This window comes from Bombyx mandarina, chromosome 18, assembly GCF_030267445.1.
Source record: "Bombyx mandarina strain Sakado chromosome 18, ASM3026744v2".
Lineage (NCBI taxonomy): Eukaryota > Metazoa > Arthropoda > Insecta > Lepidoptera > Bombycidae > Bombyx > Bombyx mandarina.
In genome coordinates this window covers 10,309,987-10,330,761 of record NC_143224.1, presented here as the reverse complement: position 1 = coordinate 10,330,761, position 20,775 = coordinate 10,309,987, and the positions used below count along the sequence as shown (strand labels likewise).

Sequence of the window (20,775 nt, the reverse complement as noted above, 5' to 3'; positions counted from 1 at the left end):
TAAAATATTTCCTGCCAAACGAATACTGTATGAATTCGTATCTGTGAACATTTAATGTAATAGAAATAGGAACTTTACATAAACGTGGATAAAGGCATTAGTTAAATTGATTTTAATGCGAAATTTATAAATCCTCACTGATCTGGATACTTCTGTTAACTGATGGAATAACCCATCTTTTCTATCTATTTTTTTCATATATCATATTAGACAGAGATCGATGTGGAAAGAATTCTTTACTTCGATGCTTTAAATAAAAAACCAATAGCTATTCAAAATAAGCAGACATAATAAAATATTCACATCTAGTCCATTCACGTCTTTGTAAGGTCGTAAATAATGTTCATTTAAAACTTTTATTCTTTAAGTCACACAATATTTTAAAATATTTCCATTTTAGAATACCCTGAAGAAAAATTATTTAATAACTAGCGACCCGCCCTCACTTCGATTCGGAAAATGTAATTTATTATTGATTTCTCCACTATTTAGTGGATGTTATTCTACATATAAACCTTCCTCTTCAATCACTATCTATTGAAAACAACCGCATCAAATTCCGTTGCGTAGTTTTAAAGATTTAAGCATACATAGGGACAGAGAAATCGACTTTGTTTTATACTTTTTTTTTTTTTTTTTTTTATGATTGAAAGTTTACTGGTGGCCCGAAGGCCTTTCCAGTTTCACCAGGACAGGTGGGCGAGCAAAGGCTCAGCCAAGAGGGGTGGGATTTGCTAACAACTGCCCGAGCGCCTCCGAAGGAGACCTAACAACTCAAGAGCAATTGTTTCGCGAATGAATCTACTACCGGATCGGAATCGCGACCCGCTGAGAAGATCCGGCGAGAAACTCAGCGGGCTGATGCATGGGTTAGGTTGCACGTCGACCTCTTTGTCGAGTTCGACGAGTACGGTTACCGGGGTCCCTAAGCCTGCCCCTAGAATTAGAGCTGAAGGCATCTAATGCAAAGGTTATTGGATCTGATGGATCCGTAAGGACGTGTCTAGGGCGTCGACGGTGACTGGCTCCTGCATGATCAGGATTCGGGGAGTAGTCAGCGGCGGCAACGATAAGGCGATTATCATGACGCATAGCCTTATCGAAGTATCGTTCCGACGCTGACTTCATGTATTTCCGAATTGATTCGAGGCCCAGGTCGTCGTGTAGGTCAACGTTCCTCACGAACCACGGAGCCCCGACAGCTAACCTGCAAAAGCGGGATTGTAGGGATTGGAGGGTGTCTATGTGTGTGCGGGCCGCGTGAGCGAACACCACACTCGCGTAAGTCATGACGGGCCTTATGCAAGTTTTGTAAAGTGTCACCTTATTCCGAAGGGACATTTTACTCCGCTTACAGATCATGGGGTAGAGTCTACCGAGAATAAACGCGGCACGGTCACGGACTGATTTTATATGCGGGCGGAATGTCATCGATGCATCCAGGGTAACGCCCAGGTACTTGACCTTCCTGGCCCAGGGTATGGGTTGTCTAAAGAGAGTAATCGGGGGTGTGAGATTCCTCCTCCTAATCCGGGAGGAAATCCGTGTGGAGCTTCCCCTCTGAAATAGCACCGCAGTACTTTTCGCTGGGTTGATGTCTATGCGCCATTTTCGGAACCACTGTCCTAGGGCTAGGGCTGCGCTCTGAAGCTTCTTCGCGATTAGGGACTTATTTCTACTAGAATAGTAAACAGTCGTGTCGTCGGCGAATAAAGCTAAATGGGTCGGCGGCGACCGGGGAATATATATATTGTTTTATACTATGTAGTGAATGTAGTGACATAAAACTATTTTTTTTCTAAACTAAGTTTTTCTGTAAAACTAAATTTAATTGAAATTTCTGAAAGCACTAAGTTATATGCTTACTCATCGATATTAAAAAAAAATTGGGAAACATTTATAAAAAAATGCTGGTACCAGAGTCATTTCAAATGCTATACTGACCACAATCATCACCCACCCCACGGTTGCCTGAGAATTACAAGCAAAAAAAAAAGAAATAAACGATTTCTTGAACATCGGAAACTTCTAGAGTATTCAATTTACTCCATTGTATAAATCTCGATTCTCGGTGAGGCGAGCATAAAACGAAATAGTATTTTCACGCGCGCTTATTTGCCTTTTGATAAAATAATATTTTTGTTCAATAACCGTCTGTGATACGAATTTTTTTTGTGGATTTTCTTTTCAGCCTTGAACAACATTTATCCCGCGTTTATTGTTCACGATGTCACGAAGAATTTATTCGAATTGAGCATTTTTTCTTGAAAGATAAATGTGAAATTGGGTGTCTTCATTCGTTCGTTTTGGTCACGCACGTTTTCCTATAGAATTTTGCTTAAATTGATCGTAACTCGTATTTGTAATTCCGATATTGTCCGATATAATAATCATATAATTATACAATATGTTTACTGTTACGGTTTGGTCTCGCGTTTGTTATTTAATGGCCAATCTAATTACATTGTTTTGTTAAATTGTAGACATGCCGATTCTTTCAATGCCAACGTAGTGTTATTAACTTATAGAAGGCCATAATTACTAAAATATAAAATCCCCAGTTACTTTAGTGTACCGTAAAATAAAAAATAAGTTTTATATACCTAGTCCAGCCATAAGTTCTGTTACAAAATGTACAAAATGAAAATGTATTTTACTTAATGAAGCAATATAATATTGTTAAAATTTATACCTACTTACTTATTAAGGTCTCAGCAAAAAATAAAAAAAATATTCTATTCAAAATGGCTTTTATACAGGCCTTTAATCTGTTTGGCCACGAATTGGATTTACGCACTGTTTCCAGGGGAAATTTCGCCACTGCTTATTCCAAAAACTTTTTAAGAGACTTAATGTCGCCGTGTCGTTTAGAGCCATTTTATTAAGTACGGAACGTTGATTTCAAGCCAGGCTTGCGTAGTTTGTGCCTTGTGACCAGGTGCAGAGGCCTGCTGAAAAGTCCACGTTATATTTTTTAAAAGTGTATTGCTGAGAGGTTTCACAACATGATCGAAAACTGTAGGTACACACTTGATACACTTTGGCTGAAGTTTTCACTCCTTTTTCACAAAAATGTAGTTTTGTGATTCCTTGATAAGATACCCACCAAACCATCACTGACGCAGGATGATGACCACGTTCTACCTTTCCGACCACTTGAGCAGCTTCTTTAGAACTGTAAGCGTACTTTATTATATTGCTTATTGTAGTGTTCTTCAATCGTGAAAATTTATTTGATCGGTTTAAAGGATATTTCTGTGCCTTTCACCTGTGTATTGCGACAGAAGACGTTTTGATCGATCCACTCTATTTAATTGTAAAGATTGATTTAGGGCATGTCCTATATATTGACGATAAGCACCGAGCTTCAGGTCTTGTTTTATTGTACGCGACAGAGTCCTAGCGAGTATCTTCATTTCTCGGGATAAGATTTTTTGCTACCTAATGGAGTTTCGACGAATTCTGGCTTTAACAGCATTAACAGCCTTTGCCTAACAGCACGCGGCCGCCCCGACCTTTTCTGGTCTTCGACAGACGAAGTGTTGTTGTATCTGTTGATAGTACGATATACGGCTGATACCAAGCTTTTCAAGTGTCTGGAATATGACCGACGGCTCCATACCCACTTTGTGCAAGGCTATCACTGCAATCCTATTTTTTTTAACAGCAAATTCCATATTGTAATTTGATAATGTTCACGAAAAAATATGTGAAAAGGCACAAAAACGAAAGAATTTTTAAAAATAATATGCGTGTTCCAAATTCAAAATAATGAAAAAGTTGAAAAAAAAGAAAAGTTTTTATGTAACAGTATTTATGGCCAGACTAGTTATGTATTTAACATTTTGTAAAAGAATACGTACTCATTCCCTTAACCCATCGCGTAATTAAATAATACTTTAATTATTTGATAAGCATAAAATGAACAAATCGTACCACTACCTTAAAATAATTATTTTAGAAAAAATAATTTAAATAATCCTACCCTCAATTTCTTGTAATAATCGTCGTCTTCTACTATTAAAAGGACTTAACCCAAGATGGTTAGGAGAGTATCAATTTGCCCTGAGCAAATGATCCGTGAAATCTCAGTAACGTTTCAGTTACTGAAGAAGGCATCAGGTTGATATCGTTACAGGCTATTCTCAAAGCCTTGAATAGGTCACTAATGTTTAATAACTACTTAAGGCGCTTCGGAGTGGTTGGAAGTTAAGTTAGAAACATTACCGAATAACCAAATGCGATGGGCTTTAACTGAACCAAATGGGAAGTCGTAAATTTGCTTCTTCGTCTATCTTTTTCAATCTTTCAAGACATATTTTGAAAAATATTTATTGAATGCTTCTAAAAAGTTTTTAGTTCATTATCATTTTAAAATTTATTTAGTACTGTTGTAATTTGAAATTCCATGAAATGGTGATGTAACTCGAAAAGTGCCTCTGAAAAGAGACAAACTTACTTATACATCTACAGGATTTACTTGCGACAGAATGAGATTTAAAATTTTAGATTGTTTTGTATACTTGTGATTATGTCACTTCCGTTGTATGCAAATTAAACGTGTGGTATATTTTTGTTATTTTTGTAGTTGGGCAGGTAAACTCAAGGCATTAACGGGTTCCCGGATCCCAAAAGCCTAGCTGAAATACGACTAGCTGGATTTTTTTTTCGGGCCGAGTTGGAACCTTGTACCGTGTTGTCCGCCCCTATGGGGCGCACGGGGTTTGTAAGACTTGACGGTCAGGAGCAGACCGCGGGCCCAAGGATGATTTAGGGCCTTACCCACCAAACGACTCCCCTTGCACTCTCTCACGCGACGTCCAATCTCCGCCCACGGTCAGAAACCTGGCAGAGTAGGGGGATTCCCGCTGTCAACACTAAAACCAGACTCGCGGCGTTACCCCGAGTCACACCCGACCGACAGGCCATCAACGACCAACCACGCCAGTCCCCGCAGTACGGTGGCGCGTCAGGCCGCCAGAGCCTTGTCATTGGTGTTCCGGAATACCCCGCTGTGTGAAAACCAGCTTGCCGGGTCGGGATTAACTGGATGCCGCAACCACCTCGATACTTAGGATTGAACCTAAATTTTATTAAATGTAAATAATTGCTCCGAATGCTCCCTTTTTTTCTCTGATAGCCTTGAGAGGCTATGTCAGCGTAACCCTACGTGTAGGTGAGCTCTCGAGGTTCAAACCTGGAGGCGTTACTAACACTAGCCCTAGCATGAGCAGTGCTTCGCAGAATCTACCGCCGGATCGGAAACGCGACCCACCGAGAAGATTCGGCGAGAAACTCAGTGGGCTCGTAAATGTAATAATATTTTTTTGAATCTTCATGAATCGTATAGATAAATTCATGTCATTTTCATGTTTCACCAACAACTTTTATAGTTTAACCTCGCATATTTTTGTCATTAAATTGTGTCAAGCGTTTTAAATACCCTTACAGTTTTCGCATCAATTTCACTATGAACTCTGCGTCAGAAGAGTTAAAACAATAGTTTTTTAAACCATTAAAAAACTTGTAAGTACACTAACAAAAAGCAATTAACGTTAAAATAAAACTGAGGGTTTTATTTCGTTTGTATTTTTAAGTCGCCACAATTAAGAGTATTACAATAAATTTTACCTTTTTCTATCGTTGAATAAATGAATGAAATGTTATAATGGTTTTCTAACTGTTATTTTTTGGTAAATCTGACACTTAGTTTTCGATCGAATCTAATGGAAACAAATAGTTAATACTATCGCTTATTGTTCTAACCAAATATAATAAAAGTTTTGATAAATACGCAAACTTTTTGCTGCTTCTGGCTGGAGCTATAGACCGTATGGGTTCCAGCAGTATAGCCATTTTTGCCGTGTAACAGTAGCAGTTGAGACTTTGAACTCACATCTCAAAGTGGACACAAGAATTTTGTTGTATACAAGGATGATATGAAGCTCATCTATACTTTAAGCCATTTAAAACACCAAAGTTTTAGCTGTGAGTCTTTTAAATTCTGAAGATATTTATATCGTAAGACGACGGAGAATGCAAAATGAAGACTATAGTGTATTTCTGTCATTCAGACGCGCGAACCTGTAAATGTAATACTCGAGACATCATGCGTGATTATATTTATAAATATAATATTTGTATATTTTGGTTTGAGTTTCACATGTTTAGGCTTAATGAGTACAGATAATTTTAAACAGCTACCAACCATAAGATGCAGTAGTGCGATCCTAGCCTTCTCCGAATGCTTTCGGTTGTAGTAACTAAACGTAATGATTGCGAGAATGGGTGGCCCCCTTTACAGTTTGAGAATTTTCTGGAAACTGAAACGATCATGAGAGACGTTTGTGCAACTCGCTTTGGAACATGCGCGAATATTAATTTTGCATAGATATGAATTTTAGATTAAGCAGCGCCTTTTTACGCGGTTATACATTCCGCGGTAATTTTTAGTATCAGAAATTGTATACATATGTAGTGATCTTAAATAAGAATTTATACCGATCAAATCTCCTTACAAAATATGCATAAGGTATGTTTTATTCACTTTACCACCTTCACTGAGCTGATAGTCCCATGATTTTGATTTGATTTGTAATTAAATTTATCTAATACCAAATAGAGCGGAATATTTGGTAAATTCAAAGCAATTAGAAACATAGCATGAAAAACGATTTCAATTTAAAATATCTAATTTTAATTCAATTTAAAATGTCTATTTAAAATATCTTGTTTTACTGGTGGTAGGACCTCTTGTGAGACCGCACGGGTATTTACCACCGCCCTGCCCATTTCTGCCGTGAAGCAGTAATGCGTTTCGGTTTGAAGGGTAGGGCAGCCGTTGTGACTATACTGAGACCTTAGAACTTATATCTCAAGGTGGGTGGCGCATTTACGTCGTAGATGTCTATGGGCTCCAGTAACCACTTACACTAAGTGGACCGTGAGCTTGTCCACCGATCTAAGCAAAAAAAATATATATATATTTAAAATATTTATTTAAAGAATTCGCAACTTTTCATAAAAAACACACCCACGTTCCGATCCACTACTAAATTTAATGCTATCGAATCGATTTTCAAACTTCCTTAGCTTTTCCAATATGATGCTGGGTTTTGCAGGAGCTTATAACTGTTGTGCTAAAATTTTATTTTAATTTCAGATGCACTTTTCGACATAAATCCAGCTCAGCTCAATCTAGAGGTGAGTCTGTGAACTTTTATTATTTTATACTCGCTGTTAACATCCTTAGCTTCATTTTGTCAAAATAAAGAAAATTGTGGACATCAATGCTTTATTCTTCTTTATATAAAATTAGCGAAGCCACCTGATGTTCATTTTTGAACATGAGTTCAAAGATTCCACGAATCCTACTCAAAAATCGAGATGCAGATTCACAGATGGAAGGGCACTTTGTAAATCTGTCTACATGTCTTCCTAAAAACAATTATTCATTCTTTGCTACTTAGTTTTTGTAAATATATTCTAAACTAGCTGACCCGGCAGACTTCGAAGTGCCTAAATCGATAAATAAAAAACCTAAGCTTTTGTATAAAATAAACTTAAAACCAACAAAAGGAATCCGTCCGACGGGGGACACATCAAAGGGAAAATAAAATTGTTATTTTTATTTAATTCCGAGCATTTTCATATTTATCTACCTTTTAAACCTTCTCTGAACTTCCACAAATAATTCAAGACCAAAATTAGCCAAATCAGTCCAGCCGTTCTCGAGTTTTAGCGTGACTAACGAATAGCAATTCATTTTTATATATATAGGTATAGGTATAGATAAAATATGTGAAAATGCGATGCGCCCTGAATAGGGATCACTTTTTCACTAAAATTTTATTTAACTAACGCGTTTCATATATGTACGCGATTCATAGTTTATTTGTAAACGTTAAGCAAATTGTAAACATGTACTAAGACCTTTGGATTCATCGAAATTCGACCATAACCACTGACACTTAAAGATTTATATTCATTTTCCATTCTATTGTGTTTTGCTGTTGACATTTAAAAATTATCATTGTTATTTAATGTAATAATAAAATCGGTTGACAAACAGACGTGATGTTAGTACTATTTTTCGTTTTTACCTATTTATGCCCGGGTGCCTTATTAGGAACTTACCCATCGCTTTCAATTTAAGCGTGGTTGAAATGGTATTGTAAGAAACGAGTGTTTCATTTTTTTTTCATTCAAATATTTTCTTTGTGATAAATAGCATGAATATAATTATTACTAATATATCTAATTCACAATTAACAATAAGTAAGACAAGGTAACTGTTTTTTTTATTTTATGTTTTAAATAGTTACGCATAGGGAGCTTTCTAAATGAACGAAGTCGTCGTGGCCTAAAAGATAAGACGCCCGATACATTCGTATGTAGCGATGCACCGGTGTTCGAATCCCGCAGGCGGGTACCAATTTTTCTAATGAAATACGTACTCAACAAATGTTCACGGTTGACTTCCACGGTGAAGGAATAACACCGTGTAATAAAAATCAAACCTGCAAAATTATAATTTGCGTAATCACTGGTGGTAGGACCTCTTGTGAGTCCGCGCGGGTAGGTACCACCACCCTGCCTATTTCTGACGTGAAGCAGTAATGCGTTTCGGTTCGAAGGGTGGGGTAGCCGTTGTAACTATACTGAGACCTTAGAACTTATATCTCAAGGTGGGTGGCGCATTTACGCTGTAGATGTCTATGGGCTCCAGTAACCACTTAACACCAGGTGGGCTGTGAGCTCGTCTATCCATCTAAGCAATAAAAAAAAAGAACAATATTGAAAATTCGTTTTCCTAAATCCCGTTCAAATTTAAACCTAAATCGCTCTCAAAGCAAACTTGGAAGATTTATATTAAAATACTATTTTGTATAATAATTTCGGATATAGAGTATCTCACTGAACTTAAATAATTTTCAAGGAACAAAATTTTATTACTATACAAAATGTTTACACATACTGTTGAGTGGTAGCTCACAAGAGAGCTTAAAATAGTTTCGTTTATAATATTATTTTAATATGAGACGTTAAAATTAACAAAACAGCCACCATAAACAGATGTTCGTATCAATAAAAAAGCACAAATAAACAAAACTTTTAAAACTACCAAATAAGATAAGCAGACACGCGTTAAAATGTTCTGTGGCCACAATAAAACAACTTTCGTATATATAAAAGGAGTTGTATCGGCCGATCTCACACGGAGCTTAAACCGATAAGGCAATAAAAGGCACGAAAATAAATTCGAGAATGAGCAAGCAGTGGAAACAAATAAAACATGGAACGCGACCGTGTGTGTACTTCATATGGTGCAGCTAATAATTAAACGCTTTCATGTTAAGTAGGTTCGTAGTTTATGAGCATCAGATATTAATCTTCTCTATATATAAAAATGAATTGCTGTTCGTTGGTCACGCTAAAACTCGAGAATGGCTGAACCGATTTGGCTAATTTTGATCTTGAATTATTTGTAGAAGTCCAGAGAAGGTTTAAAAGGTAGATAAATATGAAAATGCTCGGAAATTAATAAAAATAACAATTTTGTTTTCCCTTTGATGTCCCCCCCGTTGGACCAATCTCTTTTGTTTGTTTTAAGTTTATTTTACACTAGCGACCCGCCCTCGCTTCGCTTCGGAAACATTTAAACACACATGAAACCAAAAAAAATTAATAAAAAAAAATTTAAAAAAGTAGCCTATGTTCATCAGGGACAATGTTGGCTTCTAATGGAAAAAGAATTTTTCAAATCGGTCCAGTAGTTTCGGAGCCTATTCGAAACAAACAAACAAATCTTTCCTCTTTATAATATTAGTATAGACTAGCGACCCGCCCTCGCTTCGCTTCGGAAACATTAAAACACACATGAAACCAAAAAAAAAAAAAAAAAAATAAATAAAAAAAGTAGCCTATGTTCATCAGGGACAATGTCGGCTTCTAATGGAAAAAGAATTTTTCAAATCGGTCCAGTAGTTTCGGAGCCTATTCGAAACAAACAAACAAACAAATCTTTCCTCTTTATAATATTAGTATAGACTAGCGACCCGCCCTCGCTTCGCTTCGGAAACAGTAAAACACACATGAAACCAAAAAAAAAAAATAAAAAAAAAATAAAAAAAAGTAGCCTATGTTCATCAGGGACAATGTCGGCTTCTAATGGAAAAATAATTTTTCAAATCGGTCCAGTAGTTTCGGAGCCTATTCGAAACAAACAAACAAACAAATCTTTCCTATTTATAATATTAGTATAGACAAAAGTTTAGGTATTTTATTTATCGATTGGGGCACTACAAAGTCTGGCGGGTCAGCTAGTAATAAGTAAAGGGTTTACGGTTTGAGGTTACAAATCTTTCGGTTACAAATTTAATAACGTCGCACGTTAACATTATATTAATTAGATTTATCTTGTAGCGCCCCAACCCTATGCATATGTTCTTACGTCATATGCACATAGCTTCTGGGGTATTAAGTTGCAGATGTCCATGTACCAACACAGTAAAGCAGGCTCTGAATGTCTTTGTCTACATATTACTTATAGACATAATTTTTATTACCAAGTGTCGTTGGGTGCACATTATTTATTAATGCTGTTTGAAAAAAAAGTTAACCGAAGTTATATTTGAAGGGAATACTCGAATTGTCTGCAAGAGAACGCTCTTAGCGATAAGACCGCCAATAACACTATTTTTAATATTTAACTAGCTAACCCGGCAAACGTTGTGTTGCCTTAAATAAGATTTAAAATAAAAACAAAATTCTTGCAAAAAAAATCAATGTTTTTAATTAACAGATAAAAATAAGGGTTGATCGTAGAGGGGTGAAAATTTAGGGTTGTATGTTTTTTTTGAAAAACAAAAAATTTTGTCTAAAAAATCAAAAAAATATTTAGGGTTGGACCATCCTTAACATTTAGGGGGATGAAAAATAGATGTTGTCTGATTCTCTACCCTGGCCGATATGCACGCTAAGATTCACGAAAATCAGTCGAGCCGTTTCGGAGGAGTTCAATTACGCACACCGTGACACGAGAATTTTATATATTAGATGTATCGCATTGTTTTTTTTGGGGTACAATGAAGAGTACTCTCTCTCTCTCTCTCTCGAACGATCTTAATACAATCATAATGAAAAATGTAGGTATCTATGTTACATGTACTTTATGTTTCCCGAAAAATATATTGGGATAGTAACTGCCACGTATTTACACACAAATCGAAAACTATTTGTATCGTGTGGTATTTTTTCGGAATGACTATATCTGAACTGATGCTTACTTCATTTATATATCCAAAATTATTTCGATTCAAGGTAGTACGTTGTTGGCCAGCCTTATCTCTGTCTATTAAGTACTGACCGCTCAGTATAGTCACGAACTTTTCAAATCATTAAACGTAATAAAAAGATAACCTACATGACCAAGGTTGAAGCGCAACATTGACTGTTTAGATTCACTTTGATAATTTAAATAAATTTTTTTATTTCCACTCGCAAATGAAGCTATTTTCAAATTAGGACTTAATGAAAAAAAATCTAGATCAAATAATAGAGATGACAACAAGATGATAAATTTTCTAAGTATTCAGGAACCAATTGAATGTCAGAATCGATTTCCATTTAGGAATGTCCCATACAATAATAATTGTTCTTTGATAAGAATTCGGTATACTGCCCAACGTGTTTCTGCTGTAAATTATGGGCTAAGAAGTAATAGGTAACTATTATTTCGGAACTGTGAATCTTCAAACTCATCTAGGTTTATGAATTCGTCAGCGTATCAACGATGAGCTACATCAGCCAACAGACGAGAACGTCAATCACAAAGCAACTTAGTTGCAACGGTTATTTTGAGAAAGTTCTCGGAGGGCTTAACTTCAAAAGCGTTATTGCCTGAAAGCGAAGAACTTATATGTTTATCATGCTGTCAAATTGCTTCCTCTACCGGGCAAATACATTAACTTACATTTACGAGTTATTTTTCAAACTAGAACACCTTTCAACAGAACTGTCTGCTAAAAAAGAAATAAACTTAATTTACCCCGAGTATTATAGTACATAGTTTAGCTAATACAATTTAGATAATGATACACGAACAAATTTGTGTGTGCCCTATCAAATTTGTGCCAGTTACCGCACGCGATATTCGGTTAATTTTATGCGGAATCAAGTTCACTACAAAATAAAACAAGTTTTGTTTAGCGAAGACAAAAAGTTTATTTTTATATAAATTAACAAAAAGAAACGTACTTAGGATTTAAACTTAATTTTAATTTAATTTTACCCTTTTATTCTAACTATTGTTTATTGTTATCAATTAATAAAATTGTTGTTCATTATTGACCAGAAAAATATATAATTAATAAAGCAATACAATTCTCACTATAAGGGACTCGCTTATAGGAACTATTAAGATATTTAGTGTTAATAAGTTAAATTCTACAGAAGATTATGAAATCTATTCTTTAGAGCATTATTAAATATTCTTCTAAAATTTATTAGTAAACCTACATATGTATGTACTAGGTTAAAATTAAGACTGACTTGGTGGTGCAGGAGTTAGCACCCCTAACTGTTGCACCCACGGAATAGTTGCACCGAGGGTCGTGGGTTCAATTTCTTTATTATGGCTTAGTTGTATAGACAAGCTCACGGCCAACCTGGTGTTAAGTGGTTACCGGAGCACATAGACACCTACAACGTAAATTCCGCCACGTACCTTAAGATATGATTTCTAAGGTTTCAGTATAGTACAACAGCTGCCCCACCCTTCAAACCGAAACGCATTACTGCTTCACGGCAGAAACAGGCAGGGCGTTGGTGCCTACCCGTGCGGACTCATAAGACGTTCTAGCACCAATAAAATTTCCACATCGAACAAATTTTGAATACAAAGCTCTAGATCGCGGTTTAAAAACGATATAAGTATGGTTTTAATACAAACTCTCTTATTGTTCAAAGACACGCCGTGTCCCTTAACCTGTCACAAAATTTTCAAAGACGCAATGGACAACTAACACGAACGCCATTACTTATCATTTTAATCATAAGCCATGTTCTTTCTTCAAATATATCGGTTTCAAATTAAATTTATTATTCGCATTTAGGCAATTAATAATGCCAAGGCGTACCCGTGTCCGTATTTTGCATATTATTATAATGACCCTCTGGCCTAAGCAATTATATCCATTACTCGCAATCTACTGGTTTCCACAATCCACTCGCAAATTTTACTGGTGGTAGGACCTCCTGTGAGTCCGCACGGGTAGGTACCACCACCCCACCTATTTCTGCCGTGAAGCAGTAATGCGTTTCGGCTTGAAGGGTGGAGCAGCCGTTGCAACTATACTGAGACCTTACAACTTATATCTCAAGGTGGGTGGCGCATTTAAGTTGTTGATGTCTATGGGCTTCAGTAACCACTTAGCACCAGGTGAGCCGAGAACCAGCTAACTCACACGAAATTTAAAAAAAAAAGCGTGCGTACAAAGTACCTATGTCAGAAGTGAAACTTTTTTGGCGAACTGATTTATAAGTCTTGCTTATATATGTATTTATACATATCTAAAACTTTAGATTTCCGAGACTTAGAGGAAGGGAAAAAGGAAGATATGTTCCTGCCAAAAGTCTGTCAAATATCAATCTCAAACCTCAGTGTTGACAGTCACATTAGGTTTAGATTTCTAAATAAAATTGTAAATGACTAATATTTTGCCAATTGAATTGACTAATTTAATTTCATGCTATTTGATTAATGTTCCAAATTCTTTTCATTTCATTTCAATTCCTATTAACATTTAAAAAAAAAAAAAAAATTAGGCTGTATGGTATGATACATTTGCCTTTTCAGTTGGAATAATACAACAACTACTACTACTGACATTTGACAAGTACTTAATTTCAATAGTAGTTTGATGTCACTTCCGTTGCATACCTGCGTGACGTTCTGTAAAAATTTTACCCTCATACGCCTAAAGAAGTTTCACTTCAAAAATGACTTTCAGATCGTCATGACTTTATCACCGATTCGGAATGCTGTGTAATCGCTGAGAAGAATTTCTTTGTTCCAAATACATCGCTGCACACGAAATGTATTATATATCAAATTGGTACATAAAATAAGCATGACTATAACTGGGAGCATTCGTTATTAAATTCCCATGGCGTTTTTAAGAAATGCCATTACAGCAGAAGCATTCCTCGATGGTGCGCTATGAACTCGTCGGAATATATTGGGAATATTTTCTCGTACGATATTACGGATTCTAGACGACACTAATTTCATGTCATCTCTTTATCTTCACTATTAAAAACAAGTAAGACACTTAAAACAGATTTTACAGATTTCAACAGTAAATCTATATATTAATACGTGAAGCAAAAACTTTGTATCCCTTTTTACGAAAATTACGCGGACGGAGGAGTATGAAATTTTCCACGCTTATAGAGAATATTGAGAAGAAGTGCACAATGCTAAATTTTTTTTAATTAATGCATAAAATATACAATATATCAATAAAGAAAACATTACGCACACTACCATGTATTTGACACAACACAAACATAAAAATATACTCTTTGTTTCCTGTCAATTGGGAAAGTTTTGTTATTTTTTAAAGTCTGTGGTCGAATTGAAAATAGATTAATATTGTTTATCATTAATATTATTGATCTATAGTGCAGTTTTGGCGAATACTGTGATGATATTATCGAAATATAATAGTGTTTGACAATAGAACCATAATAATGTTTAAACTTATAATTTCCATTAATTATAGTCGAACCAAGACCACTGCAGGGCCACTAGTAATTATAACTATTATACTTACAAATGACGACACTAATTGCTTTGTAAAGGCATAGAGGATCTTCGTTAATCATACACAGGCGTGTGTTGAAAATCATAGAAGACCTCATTATACATCAAACATCAAACTACATGTGTGAAACGGCTGTTTTAATAATCACGTACCCCATTAGAAGTGTTAATGTGGGTGAATAGTTCCGATGTACGTGGACCTCGAACTCTCGCTAAATAGAGGCACTACAAGGATCAATTTAAATTGGATTTAGAACAAAAATGTTTAATAAGTCAGCGTGTACCGACAGTGTAGTTTAAAAGCGCATGTGATTTATGAATCATATTTTGTAATTCTGATTGTATTGTTTGAGAATTAGACAAAGTTGATTGTTATTTGACTTAATAAAAAAAAAGTGGTTGTGTACAAAGTACACATGTCAGAAGTGAAACTTTTTTGGCGAACTAATTTATAAGTCTTGCTTATATTTATACAAATCTAAAACTTTAGATTTCCGAGACTTAGAGGAAGGGAAAAAGGAAGATATGTTCCCGCCAAAAGTCTGTCAAATGTCAATCTCAAACCTCAGTGTTGACAATCACATTATGTTTAGATTTCTAAATAAAATTGTAAATGACTAATATTTTGCCAATTGAATTGACTAATTTAATTTCATGCTATTTGATTAATGTTCCAAATTCTTTTCATTTCATTTCAATTCCTATTAACATTTTTCACAAAAAAATTAAAATATTAGGCTGTATGGTATGATACATTTGCCTTTCCAGTTGGAAAAATACAACAACTACTACTACTAACATTTGACAAGTACCGTACTTAATTTCAATAGTAGTTTGATGTCACTTCCGTTGCATGCCTGCGTGACGTTCTGTAAAAAATTAACCCTCATGCGCCTAAAGAAGTTTCACTTCAAAAAATATTTATATTGATATCCCGATTGTTGGTATTATAATTCGATGTTGATCCCAAAGTTGAGGATGTGATTGAGTCTTCAATTAAAACACGTCGAATCAAACTGCGACATATATTTATTTATTGAAGTATTCTAATCGTCCATATTTTGTGTTGTCATATTGTACCACAATCAATTTGAGAGGAGTGATTTTTGGGAGCCTTTTTTTAATTATTTTTTCTTTGCATAGATGAGTGAACGAGCTCACAGCTCACCTGGTGTTAAGTGGTTACTGGAGCCCATAGACATCTACAACGTAGATGCCGCCACTCACCTTGAGATATGAGTTCTAAGGTCTCAGTATAGTTACAACGGCTGCCCCACCCTTCAAACCGAAACGCATTACTGCTTCACGGCAGAAATAGGCAGGGCGGTGGTACCTACTCGTGCGGACTCACAAGAGGTCCTACTACCAGTAATTACGCAAATTGTAATTTTGCGGGTTTCATTTTTATTACACGATGTTATTCCTTCCCCGTGGAAATCAATCGTGAACATTTGTTGAGTACGTATTTCATTAGAAAAATTGGTACCCGCCTGAGATTCAAACACCAGTGCATCGCTCAACACGAATGCACCGGAAGTCTTATCCGTTAGGCCACGACGACTTTACTGCTTCACGGCAGAAATAGGCAGGGCGATGGTACCTACCCGTGTGGACTCACAAGAGGTCCTACCAGTAAAGTAAGTAAGGTCTCTGTCCCCTGTGAGTTGAAACCGTGATCGCTGTGTGAGTGTGTGTGTGTACTCGTCTATTACGTTTGGCTTTGGCGGAGTAATTAGCAAGCGGGGTAAATAAATGCTTAAACTGCGATTCTTCACGTCACCACTCCGTGTGTGTCACAGCCATAGAGTTGGTATTTAATAGTAATTTAGTAGTAGTAGTAGTAAGTTAGTAGTAGGTACTTATTAACTCCATGGTCACAGCTTACTAAGATTTTAAGTTCAAATCAAATAAATTTTATCAAAATTCATATTTTATTTCCCCAAAGCAATAGCTGCCTTTACACGCAATAGTCATTTTTTTTAAAACACCTTTATTAAAACATCACAAAATATAACCTAAATTCAGAAACACTAATTTCGTTTCGCTGGATTATAGGAACTTTCGCGGAATCCAGAGGAACTCCTGACTTTGGTATTAAAACATCAAAACAGTTGCCTGCCACATGATTGAAATGCCTATGAAGTAACTTCGTTTTGTTATCACGTAATAATTTTCGATGCGGAACTAATACAGCTTATTGTTTACCGAATGATGTCATAATAATGATCGGTGGAAATGACGGTTCCTACAGTGACGGAATGATAAAAATAAGTTTATCGCTCCTTACGTCAATTCATAAACTTTCAAGACCACGCTTCGCAGGCCAATCGATTGATTTGAGAAATCGTGACTCGTCGTGAATTATCACTCGATATTTGTATCCAAGAAAACTTTATTCATAAACATAAATCACTGACATAATTATTTAAACAAATTAGATGCTTTAAAAACCTTAATCGAGAATTCGACACACAAATAAGATGTCTTAATCTAAAATGCTTACAAATAAAAATGTATTGTAATGTTTTGACTGGTGGTAGGACCTCTTGTGAGTCCGCACGGGTAGGTACCACCACCCTGCCTATTTCTCACGTAAAGCAGTAATTCGTTTCGGTTTGAAGGGCGGGGCAGCCGTTGTAACCATACTGAGATCTTAGAACTTATATCTCAAGGTGGGTGGCACATTTACGTTGTACATGCTTATGGGCTCCAGTAACCACTTAACACCAGGTGGACTGGGAGCTTGTCCATCCATCTAAGCAGCAAAAGATGTGTGGTGTCGTGGGACACCGGATAGGAGCGTTAATTTTAAGTTCTATTCCAGGTATAAAGAAAATAAAACTGGAGGTTTCGCAACAACCCACGGTCATTCGGTAACGTGCGAACTTATTGTGGTACACTTCATTCACGGTTGTTTGCATAAGAGTTAGTGTATAGCGCAAACGAACGCTCTCAGATCGTGGTCAATGAATGATAAAAAAATATGTTATTTTTTGTACGTTATTACAAAGCTAAGTCGTACACTGTGTGCATTACTAATAAAAATATTACGTTACGGACGTTTTTTCCCGGTTAGGGAAAACTCTCCGTCCCATAAGGAACTTCGTTCCAAAAAAATGTACACAAATTATACTTTAAAGTAAATAGGCGATAATTTCAAGCGTTCGTAACCCTTTCAAGTCGCAGCGCGCCCCAAAGACCGTACGGTTAGCGTCAGAACAAAACGACAACAAAAACGATTAAACTTCCCCATCTACTTAAAACTTCTTTACACAAAACCGGGCGTCTGCTCTTAATGTTTCAAAATTTAACATGAATTTCGTCCTATAACAGTCAACTCGGTTACAATATAAGTACTTCAACATTGTTTTCTTTTATGAAGCTGACAACGCTATTGTTGTACAGACGTGTGTGACCTATAAAGGATGATCAACGTAGATTGTTTATAACACATTACCCATCTATATATTAATACGTGAAGCAAAAACTTTGTATCCCTTTTTACGAAAATTGCGCGGACGGAGGAGTATGAAATTTTCCACACTTATAGAGAATATAGAGAAGAAGTGCACAATGCGAATTTTTTTTTTTAAATAATGCATAAAAAATACATTAAATCAATAAAGAAAACATTACACACACTACTTACCATGTATTTGACGCACACACGCAAACTATTTATTGTCAAACTTTTGTTCTTGACGCCTGCTGTCAAATTGAGAATAGATTAAATATTATTTGTCTTTGTTAATATTTTTTATAGTGTAGTCTTGACGAAATTTGTGATTATAGAAGAGTTTATATTGTAGTCGAATTTCGACTACTGCGGGACCTCTAGTTTTTTATAGAGATAACGTTCTATATCATTAAGTTCGCTTATGTACCGATTTTTCTTTTACAAGAAAAGAATTTCTCTCCAAATTATTGAACGCGAAAACACAAACGTGGATCGAAAGCCTTACATCAAATTTATTTTCCTTTGTAGTTAAAAGATTTCTCGTCTCTTCTGATATATAATGTTATTGGGTTTTAAAGACGGAAGTTTGAGAATACTAATGTGCCTGAGGATGGAGATATGTGACATGTGTTATATGTGCTGCTAAAACTGGTACAATGCACGATCGCACTAAATAAATAACTTTCGAAAAAGTACGGTAGTTTGTAAAGTTCTGTATTTTGGAGCTGCCCACGAGTTTTGATCCACAATATAGACATCGCTTAATAAAAGTACACGAGCCGCCATTTCTCTAAGCTATGACGACTTTGACCAGACCAGATAAAAATAAGTGTTCAAAATGTTTACTTATGCAATACGTGTGAAAAAATTTAGACTAAATCTGCGTTTTTTTTTGTTTTTTTTTGCTTAGATGGGTTCACGAGCTCATAGCCCACCTGGTGTTAAGTGGTTACTGGAGCCCATAGACATCCACAACGTAAATGCGCCACCCACTTTGAGATATAAGTTCTAAGATCTCGAGTATAGTTATAACGGCTGCCCCACCCTTCAAACCGAAACGCATTACTGGTTCACGGCAGAAATAGGCAGGGTGGTGGTACCAACCCGCGCGGACTCACAAGAGTTCCTACCACCAGCGCTTTCACTAGAATATCTAGCATTCAGCGTGCAAGAACCTTGCCTTATAAGAAGAGCGGTACTTATAATTATAGTACATAAGTTCGATTATTGCAAGTTAATAATTGTACATACGAATCGATATAGTTCTTAAATCGATTTACTATTAATCGACCTGTATAAAAAGAAATCCATAAAAACTATTTTCGGTAGTGTGCGATAAATCTCTGGAAACGTTCTTGTAAAGTACCGGCCTGAAACCACGGAGGTCGCGTGTGTGTACAATTGTACATAAGCTGTGTACACAATATACGAGTTTGACGTCATACTACTGCCCACGGACGAAATGCATAACTTATACAAAGTTATATGTTTACATTCGAATCTCTGCTTTTGTACCGTCGAAGATTTATTTACAAGCTAGTAAATAAATATTTTTACACGTTAATACTAAATAATATTTCCTACGAAATACCTACGTAACGGTTTTACGTGGGTCAATTCATCGTAAATCCGGAAAAATTATCTTGTAAAACATACTGTAGAACATTTTGGTTTAAATATGTTATTTTGAATTATTACAATGCTAAAAGCAACTATTTAGAAAGCACTTTGCATAATATTCTAAATGATTTAATATCTTCACGTAAACCGCGTTTTATTTCCATTGAATAGATTGAGATCCGCTTATTTATTGTTAAATGTTCCATTCAAAAATCATTGAACTTTCTTTTTCTCATATCTCGGCTTGAATGTTATTAATAAATATCAGAAACACACTATAGATTCCTCTTCAGATTGATTTAATCAAATTTTCTGCCAAACATTGACTCTGCGTAAAAATTTAATAAAAACGTTTGTTCATGATAAATATTAATTTTTTTTCAAAATTAATAACAGAATCCATGATATTTCGACTGCTATATACCAACGTTAAGTAATGTTGATATAAATAGACACACAACATAGCTTACTATTCACGAATAATTAAGTTACTTTAGTGAAAGATATTTACAATGAACGCGATCAAATTCACAATTAAGATGTTGTTCAATATATTTTCCTTTTTTTTGAAATGTTCTCAATACGAATGTGAATATTAGAAAATTTTTAATTTTTAATACTTACATTGGAAATCAATACAAAACTAAAAGAAATATAGGATTGTCGATAAGAAATGCTTATATTATTAACAAATTGACTTATTGATATTTTGCGACTGTGCCTTTGGTGACCATAAAACATATTTTTTTTATTGCTTAGATGAAAAAAAAAAAAAAAAAAGAATTATATGGTCACCAAAGGCACAGTCGCAAAAGTCTACACAGTCGTAATTAATTAAAGTAATTAAACTTAAAGTAACTTTAATATATAA

At 35.5% G+C, this 20,775-nt stretch overlaps 1 protein-coding gene across 1 annotated transcript in view; it reads left to right on the top strand.

Annotated features, from left to right (window-relative positions):
* The window catches only part of LOC114239299 (G protein-coupled receptor moody), a 103,141-nt gene that overhangs the window by 33,829 nt on the left and 48,537 nt on the right, over positions 1-20,775 (top strand). The window contains exon 2 of the mRNA XM_089734565.1: positions 7,163-7,203. The gene's annotated coding sequence lies outside the window, so the exon portion shown is untranslated. The remainder of the gene's footprint in view (positions 1-7,162; positions 7,204-20,775) is intronic.